General features: G+C 39.0%; 1 non-coding gene across 1 annotated transcript; it reads left to right on the top strand.

The window, feature by feature from the left end:
- The first annotated feature begins 915 nt into the window (after window positions 1-915).
- Window positions 916-1,022, top strand: LOC133294138 (small nucleolar RNA R71). Its single transcript, XR_009749151.1, has one exon. It is a non-coding gene; the product is annotated as a small nucleolar RNA R71 (small nucleolar RNA).
- The last annotated feature ends 5,899 nt before the right edge of the window (window positions 1,023-6,921 follow it).

Below are 6,921 nucleotides of genomic sequence, written 5' to 3' on the forward strand. Positions count from 1 at the left end.
CCTTGATTGTAGTTATTCCCATATTGGTTCCTCCCTGGGTTGTTCTGGTTCTTTTGATCATACCAGACTATGAAGCACCGACACTTCAAAAATCCTATCGTGTTGTGTCCGACACTTCCCGACACTCTCGGACACTCCGACACTCCAACACGCGTTATTGAAATTCAAAAAACGGTTCAAAGGTTAAATTGCGTTGAGTTTTTAGTTCCAACTGTTAGATTCGTTAGATTACGATTACCATTTTATTGAGTTTAATATAAATATTTGGAATATCTTATGTTTCTTTGCAAAATTTATGAATATTATAAGTTTATATACATGTTTTTGTTAAATTATTGAATATTAAAGATAATATATAGTACATAAATTAAATATATTATTTAATATCAACACGTGTCCTAATGTGTCGAAATTTAACATTTTTTAGAATTAACGTGTCGGAGTGTCGTGTCGTATCGTGTCACGTGTCCCGTGTCAGTGTCGGTGCTACATATATACCAGATACCGTTGACCTCTGCTGGTGGCTTTTTAGTTGTTCTTATGTAGTCGCAATCTTCAATTGCATGAGCATCTGCACAAATACCACAAATAATTTGAGAATTACTAACAGAAGAAACTTGAGAAAGATTAAATTGCTTTGTAAGAGCATCTAATTGTTCTTGTTGTTTCTTATTAATTTGCAGTATTTGTTCATTTTGAGCCAAAATTGCATCATATCTGTCAAGCTTCATGATTTCTGCTCTCCCTTGTGTGACTGGAGCATTGTCATACTCCTGAGAAGATAAAGATTCCAACAATTCCAATTCTTCCTCTGGAGTTTTTGTTTTCAACGATCCTCCTGCTGCAGCATCCACCAGTGTTCTTGTGCTTGGCGTCATTCCTTGGAAGAAAATTCTTCCTCTCTCCCATGCTTCAATGCCATGTTGGGGACACTTTCGGAGCAATCCTTTGAATCTTTCCCATGCCTCATACAAAGATTCACTTTCTTTTTGTTCAAAAGCTGTGATCTCTGATTTGAGTCTTGCCATCTTTGAAGCTTAGAAGAATCTGGCCAAGAACTTCATTGCTAAGTCGTCCCAATGGGTGATGCTTCCTTCAGGCAGTGACTACAGCCAAGCTCTTGCGTCATCCTTTAGTGAGCATGAAAATAGTCTGAGCAAGATGGCGTCACGTGAGACTCCATTCATCTTTAATGTATCACAGTAGAGTAGAAAGTTATCAAGATGAATATAAGGATCTTTCGTGCTTCCTCCGACGAACTGATCTTTTTGGATCAATTGCAGCAGTGCTGGCTTAAGGTCGAAGTTGTTAGCATCCACGGTTGGTCTAACAATGCTTGTTGTCTGAGAAACTCAAGCTGGGGTCATGTAATCTCCCAGCGTCCTTGGAGGGTTCTGAACTACATTATTGTTGTCAGCCATTATTTCCTCCTTTGGTTCCGTTGAACTTGAGGCTTCTTTTTCTTCCTTAGCCTTCCTTTCCTTTGCACTCTTTCTGAGTTTCCTTTCTATCTTTTCTATATCAGGATCAAACTGCAAGATTCGTGGGTTAAGAGTACCTCGCATAAACTATGATTGAAAAGATATGAAGAGAAACAAAAAAATGCAACAACAAAAACAGAAAAAAAAAACAGAAAATTAATGCAGAAAATTAAAATGTCCAATCTAAAAGATAAGTAGTTACTTCTAACGTTGAAGGATCCGATCCCCTGCAACAGCGCCAAAAACTTGTTGCGACTCGGCAAGTGCACCGTGAAAGAAAATGGCCTTGAAGGCCGCAGGCATGTGAGGATGAAAACAAAATTTTCAAAGCGGAATTACACATACCATATCAAGAAACATGCTTTAGGACATGGATGTTACCTTGTTTGCTTTCCTAAACTTGAAGATGATCAAGGTGAGGCTTGAAGATACAAGCCCTCTAATGTTGATCCACACCACCCTTTGTCAAGCCGGAAGAACTCTTCTTCAAGGCCTCCAACGAACACCAAGGGAGGCAAGCTAGGCGTCCCTAATGGAGAGGTAGGAGGCAAGGTTTCAAGGTGTTTAGTTGAGTGAATTTTCAGCAAGAAAAAACACAAAAGTGGCGCAAGGAATTCACTTAGAAAATGCTAGGTAATTTTCAAAACTCTCTTAAGAAAAACCTCACAAAAGGATGACCAAAGAAGATAAGAGAATGAGTGAATAAATATCTAATTTCTTCACTCAAAAATCAGCCCTATGTAGCACACACTAGGAGAGAAATGAGTGGAGTTGTTGCAAATCAAATCTTACCAACAACCTCCTATCATATCCTCATGATATCAAGTGCATATCTCAACAAAAATCTGACTTAACAACCATCATATGGCCAGCCATATGGTGCGCCCCATTTAGCCTCAAAACAGTCCAGATACGTTGAGCAGTTGCATTCAAACTTGAGCCAACTCACTCACTTATTCTCTCAACAAACCAAATCTGATTCGAGCTTATTTGGTTGATCCTATGACCATCACAAGACCCCAAAATCAGCGCCCCAAATCAGCCTTGGATGATGCCCAAAGATCTCCTCTTGATACTTGGGATTTGTTCCAACAAGATCCTATCTTATCCTTTTGTTATGCAACAACTTTTCATAGCAAATTCAAATTCAAATTCAAACATTTAAATTCAAACGTTTAAACATTTAAATTCTAAATTCAAATTCTAAATTTAAATTCTAAATTCTAAATTCAAATTTCAAAATTCAAATTCAAATTTCAAATTTCAAATTTCAAATTTCAAAATTCAAATTCAAAATTCAAATTCAAAATTCAAATTTCAAAATTCAAATTTCAAATTCAAAATTCAAAATTTAAATATTTGATAGTTAATTTAACTAATTAAATTAATTAGTAATGTCTTGACCATCCAAGCCCATTACATGATCCATGTGCCCTTTTCCCTTTTGGTGGGCTTCCAAACTTCTTCTTGGGCTAACAACCATTATTAGGCCCAATACCTTTAATGCTATATTATCATGACAATAAGGTGTTAGTGTGTGACCCATTAGGCCCAACATAGCCACTCACATAAATGGGCTTGGGCCCAACAAGCCCACAACCCATATAATGACAACACAGAGCACTAGCAATGCTTTGTTGCCCCAGAGCTAGTTAGGTTAATGACATAATCATCCTATTACACATATTTGGTTGTCGTATGTATTTCCTTTCGTCTCGGTTACCTTCCTCATTAAACCTAGCGTAAGGAAACATATCAACCCTTGCGGTTTAAGGTAAGCTTTATTCGAAATAGGGAATCTTCAATTTACTGACTCTAACGGCAGATCATCTCATGACCTCTTTTACTATGCATAGATTCTCGAGTCCTTGTAAATGTCATCCCGATTTCTCCGGTCTACAGATAACCTAATCTCTCACAGATATTTGACGAATTCCTTCAGCTTATCACCCTAGCCTTGTGCTCTTTCAGGACAAGCCCAACAGTGTACCTATGAGTCTCCATGTTTCAGGCAGACGAGGTATACAGTCAAAGCGTGCCTTCTAGAACACAGTCTAGGTAATAACTTCTGGTCTAAGGAAAGACATACCCAAATATAAAGAGACTACTCTAATGATACTCTCTGTGAGATTTCCTCATAGAGTCTCTTTGTGGGTCTGTTCAGTGCGAGCTATACCCTTATAGGTCCACCCACGACTTTAGCTAAGACATCTCCATATCTGTAGCAGATGAGGTCTTTACCTTGTATCCAAATACAAGTAGATAAGTCGTGCTAGTCTTACCCGAGATCACTGATCCCCATTCTCAGTGTCTCTAGACTAGGAACATAGAATTAGGAATAAACATGCGGTATCCTTGAATCCTCATAATCGTGATCTCATCACAGATACTCAAGAAATACCTGTTCTATTCCAAGGGGTTTATCTAGTTTATTCATAATATATTAACAATAATATCGAGACAAAATATGAAACAGGATAAAGAGTGCTTATTATTTATTTGCGACAAAAAGGTTCAAATCTTATGTCCTTCTTTAATCAAAAAGATTGTCTCTAGGACACCCATATACTAACAAGCTCCCACTTGACCTAGAGCCAATAAGACCTAAGTTGTATACCCAAAGCCTCATAATGACTATCATGTTTTCTCTGAGAAACAGCCTTTGTCAGAGAATCGGCTAGGTTATCATCTGTGGGAACATAATCCATCTTTACATCCATTCTATCTATGATTTCTCTAATCAGGTGATATCTGCGGAGCACGTGTTTAGATCTTTGATGAGACCTAGGTTCCTTTGACTGCGCAATGGCTCCTGTGTTGTCGCAAAGCAACTGTATGGGCTCATCCACGCTTGGAACCACCCTTAGTTCATATATGAACTTCTTGATCCACACGGCCTCCTTAGCCGCTTCTGAAGCAGTTATGTATTCAGCTTCTGTCGTTGAATCTGCTGTTGTCTCCTGCTTGGAACTCTTCCAAGATACAACCCCACCATTTAAGGTTAATACGAACCCTGACTGTGACTTGTAGTCATCTTTGTCACTCTGAAAGCTGGCATCAGTGAACCCTTTCACTGAAAGCTCATCAACCCCACCATAGACCAGAAACGCATCCTTAGTTCTTCTTAAGTACTTAAGGATGGTCTTGAATGCTGTCCAGTGACCCTCTCCAGGGTCAGACTGGTATCTGCTCGTAATGCTCAAAGCATATGAGACATCTGGTCTCGTACATATCATGGCATGCATGATGGATCCAATAGCCGAAGCGTATGGAATTCCACTCATGCGATCCTTCTCAGGCTGTGACTTAGGACACATAGCCTTTGAAAAATGTACCCCATGACTAACGGGAAGAAAACCCCTTTTCGACCGTTCCATGCTAAACCTCTTTAGCATCTTGTCAACATACGTGGATTAAGATAAACCCAGCAACCTCTTAGATCTATCTTTATAAATCTTTATACCAAGTATAAAGGCCGCATCTCCCAAATCCTTCATGGTGAAGCTTTTTGAAAGCCACTCTTTCGTTATTTGTAATGTGGGATGTCATTTCCTATTAGCAATATGTCATCTACATAAAGTGTCAGGAAGACGACATTACTCCCACTAACCTTCTTGTAAACACAAGGTTCATCCTCGTTCTTGATAAAACAGTTACTCTTAACGACTTCATCAAAACGAATATTCCAACTTCTTGATAAAACCTTCTTGTAGTTTGCATATTATATGCTCCTGATCTTTGATTTCAAAGCCTTCAGGTTGTGTCATGTACACTTCCTCCTTCAAGAACCCATTCAAGAAGGCGGTCTTGACATCCATTTGCCAAATTTCATAGTCGTGATATGCTGCTATTGCAAGCATGTTCCTAATAGATTTGATCATGGCAACTGGTGAGAAAATCTCATCATAGTCAACTCCTTGTTTTTGACGATACACTTTCGCCACCAACCTAGCTTTGTAGGTCTGAATGTTGCCATCTGCATCAGTCTTTCTTTTAAAGACCCATTTGTTACCGATAGGAACTATTCCTTGCGGTTTAGGAACCAAGGTCCATACCTTGTTTTGATACATCGAATCCATTTCAGATTCCATGGCTTCAAGCCATCTAGAAGAGTCAACATCCTTGACTTCCTCTTCGTAGTTACTTGGTTCATCATCCTCGACGGTTTGCTGATTCTCAATCACAAACCCATACCTCTCAGGTGGATGGATGACCCTCGTTGACCTACGGAGTTGTGTGTTTACTTCTCCATTAGAGAATGTCGCTTGCGGAGCAGACTCGGTTCCTCAATCTGTTCATGTGGTTCTTGAACTTCTTCAAGATCAATCTTACTCGCACTGGCTCCGTGAGAGATCAAATCCTTCTCAAGGAACTCAGCATTCTTTGACACAAACACTTTGTGTTCATCCATGGAGTAAAAGTAGTATCCCCTAGTACCTTTGGGATACCCCACAAATAGACATTTAGTACTCTTAGCACTAAGCTTGTCTGATGCCAACGCTTTGACATAAGCTGGCGATCCCTATACCCTGAGGTAACTCAGGTTGGGTCTCTTACCATTCCATATCTTATATGGTGTGGTCTGAACAGATTTAGAAGGTACCCTATTTAGGAGGTATGCCGCTGTGTCTAAGGCATATCCCCAAAACGATTTTGGAAGTTGAGTCTCACTCATCATAGACCTGACCATGTCTAACAAGGTCCTGTTTCTCCTTTCGGAGACATCATTTTGATGTGGTGTGTAAGGTGCGGTAAACTGCGAGAGAATTCCATTTTCTCTCAGATAATCCTGAAACTCATGGCTCAGATATTCACCACCACGATCTGATCGTAATGTCTTAATCATCTTGCCACGCTGTTTCTCTACTTCATTCCTAAACTCTTTGAATTTTTCAAAAGCTTCGGATTTATATCTCATTAGGTACACGTAGCCAAATCTTGATTTATCATCAGTAAAGGTAATGAAATAGGAGTATCCTCTTCTAGCCTCTATAGACATTGGCCCACAAACATCAGTGTGAATGAGTTCTAATAACTCACTAGCCCTATGACTCTCAAGCCCTTTGGGCTTGTGACAAGTCATTTTCCCAGCTAGACAAGATTCACATTGTCCATAGGATTCCATATCCATGGAATCTAGGTATCCATTTGCATGCATCCTAGACAATCTTGTTTCAGTTATGTGCCCTAGTCTACAATGCCAAAGATAAGATTGATTATCTATCCTAGGTCGTTTCACATTTACATTGAGCACTTCAGTTCTCATTTCCAAAACATATAAGCCATTTATTAAAGAAGCAGTACCAAAAACAATATCATTCGAAATGATAGAAAATGTACCATCCCTAATAGTGAAAGCAAAACCATCTTGTTCTAAACAAGAAATAGAAATAATGTTTCTAGAAATGCTAGGAACATAAAGACAAATATTCAAATGCAA

The sequence above is a fragment of the Gastrolobium bilobum genome, unplaced genomic scaffold (genome assembly GCF_033153095.1).
Source record: "Gastrolobium bilobum isolate Gb01-03AN ecotype WA unplaced genomic scaffold, APGP_CSIRO_Gbil_v1 utg11591, whole genome shotgun sequence".
NCBI lineage: Eukaryota > Viridiplantae > Streptophyta > Magnoliopsida > Fabales > Fabaceae > Gastrolobium > Gastrolobium bilobum.